Raw genomic sequence first — 15,308 nt, 5'->3', positions numbered from 1 at the left:
AAGAAAGAGAAAAATAAAGGTAAATAAAGACTATTTGGCTTATCCAGTCTGCCCATCCATGCCATCTCTTATAAAATAGGTGCAGGCCACTGTGATTTCTAGCAGTAATTCTAAAGTGTTACCACTAGAAATTGGGCTTCCAAATAAGGGAATTTTGGCCTTATTTGGTAGCCCAGCCTACTAGACACCAGGAATCCTGGTGAGGTCAAGGATGTAGATCAAGAGAGGAGTGGAGGGGTCTGCAAGAGGGCAAATAGTGGCCACATCGGGTTTTTTAATAAAGGCCACAGTAACTACTGCCATAGTTCTGCTTCTGCGCCTAGATGTCTTAGTGGTCCATATACTAAGCTGCATTAAGAAATGGCTTTAGCGCATCCTTATGTGGGCCTTTCCCAGTCTTCAGAGGGTGGTGGTCAAGGGCACCCTCTCTGAGACTTCGGAGGTGACCAGCGGAGTGCCGCAGGGCTAGGTCCTGGGTCCACTCCTTTTTAACATATTCATAGGGGACTTGACTCGAGGGCTTCAAGGTAAAGTAACATTATTCGCCGATGACGCCAAACTATGTAATATAGTAAGTGAAAGCAATTTGCAGGACAGTATGGCGCAGGACCTGCTTACATTGGAAAGCTGGTCCTCGACCTGGCAGCTGGGCTTCAACGCTAAGAAATGTAAGGTCATGCACCTCGGTAGCGGAAATCCATGCAGAACTTACACCTTGAATGGAGAAACATTAGCTAGGACTTCAGTAGAACGAGATTTGGGAGTAATCATCAGTGCAGAATGAAGGCTGCCAAACAAGTGGAGAAGGCCTCATCCAAGGCAAGGCAGATGATGGGTTGTATCAATAGAAGTTTTGTCAGCCGGAAACCTGAAGTCATTATGCCACTATACAGAGCCATGGTGAGACATCATCTGGAATACTGTGTGCAATTCTGGAGGCCACATTACCATAAAGACGTGCTCAGAGTCGAGTCGGTTCAGCGGATGGCCACTAGGATGATCTCGGGGCTCAAGGGTCTCTCGTACGAAGAAAGACTTCACAAACTGCAGCTCTACACTCTCGAGGAACGTAGGGAGAGGGGGGACATGATTGAGACATTTAAATATATCACAGGACGTGTCGAGGTGGAAGATGACATTTTCTTTCCCAAAGGACCCTCGGCCACAAGAGGACATCCGCTCAAACTCAGAGGAGGGAAATTTAATGGCGACACCAGGAAGTTCTTCTTCATGGAAAGAGTGATAGATCGCTGGAACAAGCTTCCAGTGCAGGTGGTCGAGGCCACCAACATGCCTGACTTTAAGAATAAATGGGACACCTACGTAGGATCACTACGAAGGTCGAGTTAAGGAGTTGGGTCATTAGCACACAGACTAAATTGGGTGGATCAGTAGAGTGGGCAGACTTGGTGGGCTATAGCCCTTTTCTGCCGTCATCTTTCTATGTTTCTAAGCCCATTTCTAGCACAAAGGGCTTTTCTCCAAGGACAAGCACGATGTATATACTCACATATGGGCAACATCATCCACTGAGCCTGGCACGGACATGTACCAAAGTGTATTGTCACTTTAAAACGTTAGCACTGTCCATACCATGCATGCGTGTGTGCCTTTCTGGTCAACGTCGGCTCGCGGGACCTTCAGTTCTTCATTACCACAGGAACACTAAAGGTTCCCACATTAAGGACATACAACCTGTTAGCATGGGGGTAATGTCAACATGCCCCCTCCCAAAAAAGTTCCAAAGAAATTCATCCCGCATGCTGAGCACACAAAGAGAGCAAAACTAACAAGAATGCTTTAGCGGGGTCTGCATTAGGCCATTTTTGCTGCATTAGGTATGTGGTAGTGAAAAGGCCTCTTAGTTAACCTCTGTTTAGACTTCTTTTGATGGAGCTTTGAATTTATGGAGCACTGTGACCTGGACTAAATCCTATCTCTTACATATAGAATGATTCTTGAATGGATGTCTTTTCTGCTATTTTATGGGTTTCTGCTTTTAATTCTTTTTATATAATTTTAATTTAAACCTTGGTGAAACAGGAAGTATATCGAATGTAATAAATGATAAACAACCAACCAACTAACAATGGTTCACTTAGGTCCCCTTTCATCAAACAGTGGTAGAGCATTTTAGTGCTGGCTGGTGAGGTAAATGCTCCGACGTTCATAGGAATTAAATGAGCATTTACCTCACCGGCCTGCGCTAAAATGTTCTACCATGGCTTGATAAAAAGGAGCCTTAGTTTTTCTAAGTACACCATGTGATAATTAATCAATAAACATTGTCTATAGAGTGTTGTCCACCTTCCTAATAAAGGAACAAAGACCCAACACGGTCCGGGTTTCGATTAATACATCTTCCTCAGGGGTCCGAATTGTTCCTGATTAGGTCACAAAATGTGCAAAGTATCCAAAACGCGTGGTAAAGTGCAAATGTCGCAGAAGGTTGCTGATCAGTATGTTCCTTTATTAGAAAGGTGGACAACATCCTAAAGTCAACGTTTATTGATTATTATAAAGACTTGGGGCTTCTTTTACAGGGCCTTAATGCACGGAATAGCGCGTGCTACATTGCCGGGCGCGCTAGACCTTAACGCCAGCAGTGAGCTGGCATTATTCTAGAAGCGTACCGTGTGGTTTAGCGCACGGTAATTTTGTGCGTGTGCTAAAAACGCTAGCACACCTTAGTAAAAGGAGCCCTTGGTGACTCAAGCATGTTATAATAAAGACTTGGAATCAAGTACATCGTCTCTGCAGTATTATTCTTTGGTCTTCTGTTGCTCTTCGTTTACTGCAGTTTTGTTGAATACTCTGTGTTTTTCCATGTGATAAATATCCATATGACAAACCACAAACCAAAAATATATGTAGCAAACTGTTAGCACCAGTAATATAATCAGGAAAAGGAAGTAGGAAAGTAACAATTATTAATTAACTAGTGATTATCCAGCTTTGCCTGAATATTTATTTATCCCAATCATCTTTTGTGTTCGATAATTTTTACGTCACCCCCTTCCCATCCCCACAGTGTTTTTTTTCTCAGATAGTTCACTTCTTCCTCAATATTCGCAGGGGTCAGGGGCAGAACCGGCCCGCGAATATTAAAAAACCACAAATAATATTCGGGCCAGTTCTGACCCCCGGAATCCTGTACCTTACCTTAAGCCCTCTGAGACTCCCCGGAACCATACCTGGTGGTCTAGCGGGCTTTTGAGGCAGGAGCGATCTTCCCCATGAAGATCACTCATAGGAAATGGCTGCCATGAGCTCCTGTCGTGGTCTCGAGAGACTACGGGAGCTCACGACAGCCATTTCCTATGAGTGATCTGCACAGGGCAGGAGCATAGGAAGATCGCTCCTGCCCTAAAAGCCTGCTAGACCACAAGGTAAGGTTCTGGGGAGTCTCAGAGGGCTTAAAAATAGCCCCCAAAATTAAAATCGCTTTAAAAAAATAAATAAATAAATAAAAATCATGAATCCGCGGATACTGAAACCGCAGATTCGGAGGGAAAAGTCTAACTGATATGTTGTATACCAAGTTTGGTTGAAATCTCTCCATGCGTTTCGCTGAAACATACATACATACACAGATACATCCGATTATATATATAGGTGACGGGACTAAATCGCGTGAGACAACGGCGCGCCGACAACTGAGTGCAGACAACTGAGCGCAAGATTGATGGCGCGCCGAAGAAAAGCACTATTTTAAAGCACTCCAACGGGGGTGTGGGGGGGAACCCCCCCACACTTTACTTAACAGACATTGCGCTGGCGTTGTGGGGGGTTTGGGGGGTTGTAACCCCCACATTATACTTAAAACGGAACTTTTTCCCTTAAAAACAGGCAAAAAGTTCGGTTTCAAGTATAATGAGGGGGGTTACAACCCCCCAAACCCCTCACAACGCCAGCGCGATGTCTGTTAAGTAAAATAGGGGGGTTCCCCACCAACACCCCCCATTGGAACCCTTTAAAATAGTGCTTTTCTTCGGCGCGCCGTCAACCTTGCGCTCAGTTGTCTGCGCACCGTTGTCTCGCGTGATTTTGTCTATGAACTATATATATATATAGGATGTATATATATATATATATATATATATAAATTGCTACTCTCCTACTTCCTTTTCCTAATTATAATTCTGGTGCTCACAATTTGCTATATATATTTTTGGTTTGTGGAATTATCCATATGAACCATTCAAATTAGAGCCAAAGCACCAGCTTTCATAAAATGATATGTGACAAAGAGTATCTTTTAAATAAAAGTTAAAAAAAAAAAAGAAAGAAAATGTCTGCATGGGCCCATTGTCCAGTTTTGACATTTCCACCTTGGACAATGGAAGGCCCTTGTCAAAAAGTCACAAAGAGGCAGTGTCCTGATGCCCGTCACATTGCTCACTGGAGAATGCTTTCCTTTATTCATATTCTGATTTCTTTTCACCAGCTGAATTGAATGGAAGCATATTTTTTCCCCATTGAAAATCCAAGCAGTAGATCTAAGCGATGACCTTTCAAGATCAGTTTTAATCGGAGGTTGATGTGCTCCATGTTTTAAAAATTGTTATTTATTTGCAAAGTAACAGAACGTCTGTTGCTGGCTGGGTCTGTTTATGCCTCCTGAATGCTTTATATAATAATACAGCAACAGGCTGAAAGCTCCATCTGCAGATATCCTTTGGATTCGGGTCTGTTTATAACTTTCCTGTTTTATGGCAAACCAATTAGAGACATGAAAATAGAATCCAATGCAGTTCACAACAGTGCAAAAAACACATAATCAAGTATAAAACTGCTAAAATAATAAATACGACTTAGTGACATTCTAAACACAGAAAAAATATACAAATGGGCTGAATCAGAAGACTGAGAAAAGCCGTATCTTTGAAAGGATATTATGTCCCACTCTCACGGTTGTTAAGAGGGATACCCTCTTTCTCCCACAAAGGAGCCATGGGGAAGCCCTGTCTACAAAATATATGTTTGGGGTCAAGAATTTGATCTTGTACCGCAGACAGGCATCAAGAAGGCAGTTTTCAAAGTGATCCACTTGGGTAAAAAGTGTTTGGGTTTGGTTTATTTATTTATATCCCGCCTTCCCCCCCCCCTAAAACTCTGTCACTCCATCAAATTCCTCGACAAAACCTTCGCCTACCAGGCCGCCAAACTAAACCCATGGATAGCCCAATTAATCCTCGATGCTCCCACCTACCTCAGTTTTAGAAAATTATTCAAAACACACCTCTTCCAAGGCCAGGACACTTAATTGCCCCCCCCTCAAAGAACCTAATCCTCCTCCCGCCCTTTATTACGCCTCCACCCCCCCCCCCCCGATCCACTCTCTCCTGCCCCCCAACCCCATCTACTTCGTTGCCTGCAACTCTGTTCAATTAATACTTAACTGTATGTAACTATGTTTAAATCAATGTGAACCGCCTAGAACTCACTGGGTATGGCGGTATACAAAAATAAAGTTATTATTATTATTATTACCCAGGGCGGGTTACAAAATTACATAGAAAATCGGCAATAAATACACAGATAATACAAGACACTATTTATAACACAAAGCAAAAATACAAACAATAAAATACATAGGCGACCAGGACCTTACTATCATCATCTCTTCCTTGTTTTACCGCATTAACCAGCTGTTTGAAAAATGTCTTCTCTGCGCTGCTAAAAGTCCATACAGTGGTGTACAGCGAGAATATGTCAAACACGGGACAGAGACAATTAGAGCGCAAACAATATTGAAATAACAATGCAAGGTATGGCATAATCCTGTGCACTGAGCACCAGTTCTATAACATCTTGGCATCAAGACTCCATTATTGAATTGTAGCGTAAGTTGGCATCAACGTGCTTTTTAGGCATGTCCACTTATTTATTTATTTCATTTTCTGTGGTCACTGACCCCATCCCGCCCCCAAAGATGTGAATGAAATGATATACACCTGCCTGTATGATAGAACAATAGCTCAAGACATTATGGCCCATCCTAGTAGAGCAGTAAGCAAGGTCCTGGAGTAGCCTAGAGGGTAGTGTAGTCAACCAGAGATAGAGAATAAGAGTGGAGTAAGGGTCTTCCAAAATCCATACAAATCCCACTGTACTTACATAAGATGACACCTGCAGGCATAAGGGCTTTTGGTGTGGTGTACAGTTGGATCCAGTAAGTTTCGGAGGGCTTACCATACAATATAAGGAGGTTATGGTGAGATGTGTAGCTAGGCCTTTTTTATGTGAAGTTTACTGCAGTACCCCACTGCTCTGCTGGGATGTCTATGTGGCTAGTCTACTAAAAATGCTGGCCCCTCCTATATCCCTAGGGCTTGTTTTATGTGGGAATTTATTGGATGTGGGTTGTTTTTCTGAAAATGGTTCAAAAAGATAGTTGCACCGAGGACAAGCACATCTAAGAAATGGCCATATTTGGAACAAAAATCTAAATGTTTTCTTGTTTCAAATGTGGTCATAGTAACATAGGCAAGAGTGTCTAGGGATTGCTTCTGCCTCACCACTGTCTTACCAAGGTACCTCAGTAAGTGCCAGGCCAGGGGAGTGAAGATTTTTTTGGGGGGGGCAAGGGTTTCAGGAGGAATAGGGGGTTAAGTATTGGAGGATCAGGGTTTCAAAAGAGTGAAGGATTAAATATTGGATCAATGTTGGGGAATCATACAGTGGATAATCTCTCCTTCTCTGCTCAGATCCAACAGACCGCCAAATCCTGTCGCTTCCTCCTCTATAATATTACCAAAATCCATCCTCTTCTCTCTGAACACACGACCAAAACCCTTGTCCATGCTCTCATCACCTCGTGCTTAGACTACTGCAATGTACTTCTCTCGGGCCTCCCGCACACCCGTCACCTGCCTCTTTAATCCGTTCAAAATGCTAATGCGCGACTCATATTCCATGACAGCCGCTATTCTCACATTACCTCTCCCTTCAAGTCGCTTCATTGGCTCCCCGTCCATTTCTGAATACAGTTTAAACTCCTCTTGCAGACTTACAAGTGCATTCGCTCTGAAGCCCCTGATATCTCTCCTCGCTTATCTCCCCCATGCTCCCCCTCCCCCTGTGATCTCCACTCATCGGGCAAGCCCCTCTTATCTGTACCCTTCTCTTCCACTGCCAACTCCAGGGCCGCCATCAGGGCAGTACTACCAGTCCTGCATTCAGGAGCCCGGAGCTGACAGGGGGCCCGGGCTCTCCCAGGGTCGCAAGCATAGTCTCCTTTCCTTCTCCTTACCTGCCCTGCCGCAGCACACAGCCGACCGGAAGTCTTCCCGATGTCAGCGCTGACATCGGGAAGACTTCCAGTCGGCTGCTTGCGGCAGGGCAGGTAGGGAAAAGGCAGTCGTGTACCGAAGGGAGGGGGCGGTCCGCCCCGGTGCAGCCATGGGGGGGAGTGTGCACAGCCGGTCAGGTCCCCTTAGCCTTGTGGCGCTTCCCCCGACCGACCGACAACAGGCCCGGCCGACAAACCTCCCTGCCCTGTAGCCGCGAATCTAAATTACCTTCTTACAGCAGCTTCAATACTCCAGCTGCTGTAAGAAGGTAATTTAGATTTGCGGCTATAGGGCAGGGAGGTTTGTCTGACCGGGCCTGTTCTGTTGTCGGTCGGGTGGGGAAGCGCAACAAAGGTAAGGGGAAGGGAGGGAGAAAGGGAGGAAAGGTGGAGTGGAGAAGAAAAGACGCTTAAGGGAAATGGGTAAAACTGAGGGGGGGAGAAGGCCGCTGAAAGCACTGGGGAAGACAAAGGGGTGGAGAAGGACGCTGAAAGGACATGGGGAAGACAAAGGGGTGAAGAAGGACGCTGAAAGGACATGGGGAAGACGGGAGGGGGGGGGAGAAGGACGCTGAAAGCACATGGGGAAGACAGAGGGGGGAGAAGGACCCTGAAAGGACATGGGGAAGACAAAGGGGTGGAGAAGGACGCTGAAAGGACATGGGAAGATGGGGGGGAGAAGGACGCTGAAAGGGCATGGGGAAGACAGGGGGGAGAAGGACACTGAAAGCAAATGTGGAAGACAGAGGGGGGAGAAGGATGCTGACAGGACAAGGGGAAGATGGGGGGGAGAAGGACACTGAAAGGAAATGGGGAAGAGAGAGTGGGGAGAAGACACTGGCAGGGAAGAAGACAGAGATGCCAGACTAAGGGGAGAGCGGAGGGAAGAAGAAGGGTGCCAGACCAATTTGGGAAGGGGGAGAAAGGGAGAGGCACAGTAACAGAGCAAATGGAAGACACAGAAAGAAGAGAGACAGTGGATGGAAGGAATTAAATGAGAACATGAGGAAAGCAGAAACCAGGCAACAAAGGTAGGAAAAAAATTATTTTTTCTTTTTTTGCTTCAGGATAAAGTAGTATATTAGTTGTGTTGATAAAAATTTATAAACATTAGAGTCTCTGGTAGAAACCCGTTTACAAAGTATGTATTCTTCCCAATTAATATTTCCAAATTAATTAAGTCTTTTTGCTTATTTTTAAATGGGTTTCTACCAGAGCCTTTAATTCAGTAGCATAATTAAATGAAATAACTATTTCTGTAGTTTATAGGGACGGGCGGGGACGGATGGGATTCCTCGTGGGGACGGGCGGGGACGGAGGGGATTCCTCACGGGGACGGGTGGGGACGGAGGGGATTCCTCGCGGGGACGGGTGGGGACGGGTGGGAGTCCTCACGGGGACGGGTGGGATTTCTGTCCCCACGCAATTTAAACATGCACCTTTCTTCCTCCATCCCATAACACACACAGCCTGGTGGTGATGATTATCAGATTGATTCATGAATATATAAATAAGTGCATATGAGCACATCATTAACATGCAGCTATGGATGAATATATAATGATGTTATGAGTGTGCACCTCTTCCTTCCCATCCTCCTCAGCATGTCACATGTAGCATGTTACATTACACAGACTCATAACATCACCGTATGCCATATTTTCTGGAGCTCTCCAGATCCGATATGCCTTTTCTTGATTCTGTTTACTACAAAAAAAAACAAAAAACACCACAACAAAACAAGTAGAAGGATTTTAATGAAACTTTTTGAGTCTTGATGTTGAGACAGATACTGCTGAAGATATGCCAAAATTTAATGAGTAATTTGTAAATCATTTTTCTTTTGACTGGGCTCATCAATGCTTGATTAAAAACAGGCTTAGCAGTCAGATGAGATGGCTCTTTGTTAATATTAAAAAAAAAAAAAAATAAAATCCTTGATGCTAATTAAAACAATCCCTCTCCCCTCAGCTGCCCTTTTCACAACTACCACTGAATAAACACCGAAATGCTAAGTTATCCAGTTCCAGGCTGAAAATTTCGGGCCAGCCCTGATTTTGAACTTATATCCCAACGCAGCGTAGAATTCGTAGTGCCTGATCCTGTCCATTGAAATCATAAGAACATAAGAATAGCCTTACTGGGTCCATCAAGCCCAGTAGCCCGTTCTCACGGTGGCAAATCTAGGTCACTAGTACCCGGTCAAAACCCAAGGAGTAGCAATATTCCATGCTACTGATCCAGGGCAAGCAGTGGCTTCCCCCATGTCTTTCTCAATAACAGACTATGGACTTTTCCTCCAGGAACTTGTCCAAACCTTTCTTAAAACCAGCTACGCTATCTGCTCTTAACACATCCTCTGGCAACGCGTTCCAGAGCTTAACTATTCTCTGAGCGGAAAAAAAAAAATGTCGTCCTATTGGTTTTAAAAGTATAGGGATAGGGTGGTTAGAAATCCAGGACTGTCCCAGAATCTCCAGCCTGAAACTGGGTAACTTGGCATCTCTGCGCTGCACATTAACTCCCTAGTGCTGAAAATTGCCTGCAGAAATTTGAGCGTGTCCCCAAATATGAGCGCACAATTTAATCACTTAACTAGCCAATCAGCGCTGATAATGGGGTGCTGTCAATTACTAGTGCAGATTGGTAATTTACTCAGTTGCTATTGTGTTCTGGTCGCGTAAATGATATCAATGAGGAAAGTGGGAATTTTCAAATATACTAATTCTTGTGAGTTAAATACTGTTTTACCCAGGAAGACTGCTTTGAGAATCACATCACTATCTAGTGTTACAGGGCATAAACTATAAGATTGTGTTCACCAAAACCTACTAAAGATCAGCCCTTTGCATTGTTCTCCAGCCGTGATGCTTCCGAGTTATTCTTCGCTTACTTATACAGCCCACATGGTTGTGCAAGTCTTTTTGTACTTTTAGCCGGTCCTCGTAAGGGGGACAGTGCTTCCAAGGCTACCATTGCGTGTTGGATCAAGGAGAGTATCACTTGGGTGTACCTTAATCAGAAGAAGCCTGTTCCGGATTGTCTCAAAGCTCATTCCACTCGGGGGCAGGCTGCTTCTTGGGTTGAGTCTTCTCTTGTGCCTCTGGTGGATATCTGTAAGGCAGCTGTTTGGTCTTCTCTCCATTCCTCTGTTTGCCATTACCTTGTGGATGTTCAGGCGTGTCAAGACGTGGTGTTTGGTGAGCATGTTCGAAGTCTGTCAGCTCTGCCCAGATCTATGCCACAAGTCCTCCTCAGCGGCCGACTTGAGAAATATCTGTTTCATTGCTGACATGTTTAACAGAGGCTCTGCTGCACATATGACATCAGCTTACCATTACAACCACCAATCTTCCCCACCCCAATGCATTGCATACATGTTGTTAATGATGGTAGTTGCCTGAAGGTCCTCCCCACAGCTACCTCTGAACGCTCTTCCGGGGGCTGTTTTAGGGGAAATCACCCTTCAGGGATTCAAGACAAGGTTGGATAAGTTCCTACTGGAACAGAACATACGCAAGTAAGGGTAGACTCAAATAGGGCACTGGTCTTTGACTTAAGGGCCGCCGCGTGAGCGGACTGCTGTGCACGATGGACCACTGGTCTGACCCAGCAGCGGCAAATCTTATGTTCTTATGTGCGTAATAATGGTCTGTCCCCCTCCTGAACAAAAAAATGAAGGAACAAAGCCTCGAAATGCCGTGAAAGGGAGTAGCAAGAAGAGGCACTGGAGACGTCACAACCAGCGTGGAAAGTCAAATCTTTTATTGAAACAAAATGATTAAAAATCAACGGAATCCCAACTAGGACCCAGTTTCGGCGACCATGTTGCCTTCCTCAGGGGACAATGTTTATTGGGTCGGTGTCTTTTTTTTTTTTCTGGCACCTCAGTCGTGTTACAGAGTCGCCGACACGATAAACATTGTCCCTTGAGGAAGGCGACGTGGCTGCCGAAACTGGGTCCTAGTTGGGATTTCGTTGATTTTTAATCATTTTGTTTCAATAAAAGAGTTGACTTTCCACGCCGGTTGTGACGTCTCCAGTGCCTCCTCTTGCTACTCCCTGTTCCCTTCCTGACCATATCTTCAGTCCTTCCCCATTACAGTTTATAGGGGACGGCATATATCTGCTGGCTGATTTCAATATGGGTAGAGGGCCATGTATTTTGTGGTACAACCAAAGCAGTATTGATATCTGGGGCAACGGAGGGTGAAGTTACTTACCCAGGGCCACAAGAAATTGCAGTGGGCATAAAACCCAGTTCCCCTGGTTATCAGGGCACTGCACTAATTATTAGTCTACTTACAGTCTGAACTACCTTATATGTGGCATCTTCTACATGGCAATGGAATACTGCGCAGTACAAACCATGAGATAGAAGACAGGCTGATAGCATAGTAGATGACGGCAGATAAAGACCTGAATGGTCCATCCATATGTAATATAAAGAACCATTTCTGTTTGCTGGGGGTAGGGAACAAGGGTCAAAGATTGAGAATTGGGAGAGAGAAAAAACTTAAAGGATGGACCTGTGAACACAAGCAAAATTATTTATTACTTATTAACTGGTTTCAGGTTTATTTAAAAGTTTGATATACCGCCTTATCAAAATTCAAAGCGGTTTTACATAATACCAAAAAAACAAAGTATAAAAAAAGCGTATGTTAAAAACAAATTACAAATAATGCTATAAACATCGAACGCACTGACAAACATTAACTTACCGATACAGGATGGAAAAGGGCAGAAATACAATTTGTATAAAGAGAAAGAGGGGGAGAAGGAGCAAAACAAAAGGAAGGGGAACAATAAAATAAGTAGTCTAATATTTTGTAAAATATGCTAAAATGATTAAAAAATGGTAAGGAACAGATTTCCATTACCGTCCTTTTCTTTTTTAAGAGATGCACCCAAAATGTTTACAATATACTGAATAATAATCAAGTGATCAGGCATTTTCCTTATAACATAACACATAACATAACATAATAGCAAATTTCTAGACCGCGTAACAAAAGATTATGGGCTCCTTTTACAAAGGCGCACTAGTGGGGTTAACGCGCGCGACTTTTCATCATGCGCTAACCCCTGCGCTGGCCAAAAACGACCGCCTGCTCAAGAGGAGGCGGTAGCGGCTAGCGTGCGTTTTACACGCGTTAAACCGCTAGCACGCCTTTGTAAAAGCAGCCCTATGCTACGAGAAAATACAGGAATAATATGATATACAGAAATCTAATTGATCAAGAATTTGGAAAAAAGAAAAGGCTTCAAGAGTTTTCTGAAATGTTCATAACAAGAACTGAAGCAGAACGAGACTTAGGGGTGATCGTCAGTGAGAACATGAAGACTGCCAATCAAGTGGAGCAAGCTTCATCCAAGGTTGCATACGCAGGAGTTTCGTCAGCCGTAAGCCTGAAGTCATTATGCCATTGTATAGATCCATGGTGAGGCCCCACCTGGAATACTGTGTGCAATTCTGGAGGCCGCATTACCGTAAGGATGTGCTGAGACTGGAGTCGGTCCAGAGAATGGCCCCCGGATGTTATCGGGACTCAAGGATCTCCCGTACGAGGAACGACTGGATAAGTTGCAGCTGTACTCACTCGAGGAACGCAGAGAGAAGGGTGACATGATCGAGACATTCAAGTATCTCACGGGCCGCATCGAGGCGGAAGAAGATATCTTCTTCTTCAAGGGTCCAGCGGCAACAAGGGGGCATCCGTGGAAAATCAGGGGCGGGAAACTGCACGGGGATACCAGGAAATTCTTTTTCACTGAGAGGGTGGTTGATCGCTGGAATAGTCTTCCACTTCAGGTGAATGAGGCCAGCAGCGTGCCTGATTTTAAGGCCAAATGGGATCGGCACATGGGATCTATTCACAGGGCAAAGGTAGGGGAGGGACATTAGGGTGGGCAGACTAGATGGGCCGTGGCCCTTATCTGCCGTCTATTTCTATGTTTCTATATTTCTAATAATGGATGGAAATCTTTATCATAGTAAAGCATTAATGCGCCATTATTTCTGGATCGTCTTCTGATACCATATTCTCCATTTAGGACACTTAGGGCTCCTTTTACTAAGCTGCGATAGCGGTTTTAGCTTGCGCAGAATTGCTGCACGTGCTAGATGCTAATGCCAGTATTGAGCTGGCGGGTTTGGCACGTGCAAAAAACGCAATCGCAGCTTAGTAAAAGGAGCCCTTAGATCAACAGATCAGCCTTTGCTGACTATCCCTTCTTTAAAAGTAAGAGGTACTAGGAGATCTACTATTTTGGGGGTTATAGCACCCCAGCTCTGGAAGAACTTACCAATTTACTTACGTGAAGAATCCTCATTAGAAAAATTCAAATTCTTGTATAAGGACGCATTTAAGACATAGATAGTATAACTCGTCTATCATTAATGCTTATGCTCTAATGCCTAATTTTAATCAGACCTTATCTATAGATCGCAATCTTTTTTAACCTTTCTTCTATGCTTATCGGTGCTTTCATGATTACTCTTTGTTACCCTCCAGATGTATTTTCCCTAAATGTTTCTTTATTTTCTTTAAAGATTGTAGTTCATCTCCCTCTCCTTTTGTATCGGTAATTATTTGTACGTATGGGGCTCATAATCGAAAGAGAAAAACGTCCAAAAACCGGCCAAGTGCCGATAATAAAAACAGGTTTTGGACGTATTTCTAAACGACCTTAGGCCTTCATAGTGCCGCTGAATGACCAAAGCTAAATGGGGCATTTCAGGAAGAGTGTCGAGGGCGTGAGTTGGGCGGGATGTGGGCAGGCTTAGACTGAAAGTTATACAGCCCAGGATCGACGAAACTTGGACGTTGTGACTTAGATCATGTAAAACATGGTCTAAGTCACAAAAAAACACCTAAAGTCACCAGATAAGCACTGCAAACACATAAAACAGACTCCCACACACTAACCCAGTGATCACCGACCCCCCCCCCATCCCATAAAACTATTAATCACACCTTTAAAATTCAGCCTCCAGACCATCATCACCTGGCAGCCTGGCATAGGAAAGCCTAGTCGTCCAGCACAGAGGCAGCTTAAGCCATCTTGAGGGTGGGTTAGGGACTCATGGAGAGTAGGACCCATGCCCATAAGCCCCTGTAATCACTACATTGATACTTAAACATGTGCACTCCCATATACACCCCCAAAACCCTTTTTTACTGGCATATAAGTGGCTCCTGCAGCCATAAGGGCTATTAGGGTGGTAGATAAGTAGGTCTAGGGGATTCTGGAGGTGGTTTGGGGGGCTCACCATGACCTATAAGGGAGCTGTAGTGAGATGAAGATATGGCACCCTTTTTGTGAAGTTCACAACAGTGCCCTGTAAGGTACCCCACTATTTAGGTGCCTTGTCTGGGTGTTCAGTCCATCATTTTGCAGACCCCTCCCACGTCCAACAGGGCTTGTTCTAGGCGTTTTTGACTTGGACGAAAAATTCAACGAAAATGTGGTATAAAGATGGCCAATTTAGCGACTTGGACAGTCAGATTGGCAGGATGTATACTTAGATGATTTTCGAATCAAAAAAAAATTTTGGACGTATTTACTTTGGACAACTTGCGACTTAGACGAAAACAGACTTAGATGTCCCTTTCGATTATGCCCCTCCACATGTTTATTTGTATTGTTTTATTTTTGTCTCCTATTTTTAAATTGTCATACGCATTGAAGTACTTGACATTGCGTGTACAACAAATTTTTAATAAACTTGAAACTTAAGCTGTTGGTAGAAAAGACAATGCCCATGATGTTTCTTACCTTTACAACCCTTAACTGAAGGGAACGTAAATAGGGCATGAGATTTTCTACTATTCTCATGGGCCACGATAACAAATCTGTTGACAAGATATATTGGGGCAACACCAAAAGCAACTTTATAATATAAGCATCCCGTGCTTCTAGCAGAAGCCAATGTAGCTCCCAATAATAGGGGATAACGTAGTCATACTTCCTCAGACCATAAATCATTCTTACTGCTGTATTCTGTCCT

At 44.2% G+C, this 15,308-nt stretch overlaps 1 protein-coding gene across 1 annotated transcript in view; it reads left to right on the top strand.

The window, feature by feature from the left end:
* Window positions 1-15,308, top strand: part of NR1H4 (nuclear receptor subfamily 1 group H member 4) — a 68,056-nt gene that overhangs the window by 44,315 nt on the left and 8,433 nt on the right. The window lies entirely within an intron of this gene.

Source organism: Geotrypetes seraphini, chromosome 7, assembly GCF_902459505.1.
Source record: "Geotrypetes seraphini chromosome 7, aGeoSer1.1, whole genome shotgun sequence".
NCBI lineage: Eukaryota > Metazoa > Chordata > Amphibia > Gymnophiona > Dermophiidae > Geotrypetes > Geotrypetes seraphini.
The sequence above is the reverse complement of the archived record's forward strand: the minus strand, read 5'-3'. Positions and strand labels throughout refer to the sequence as shown.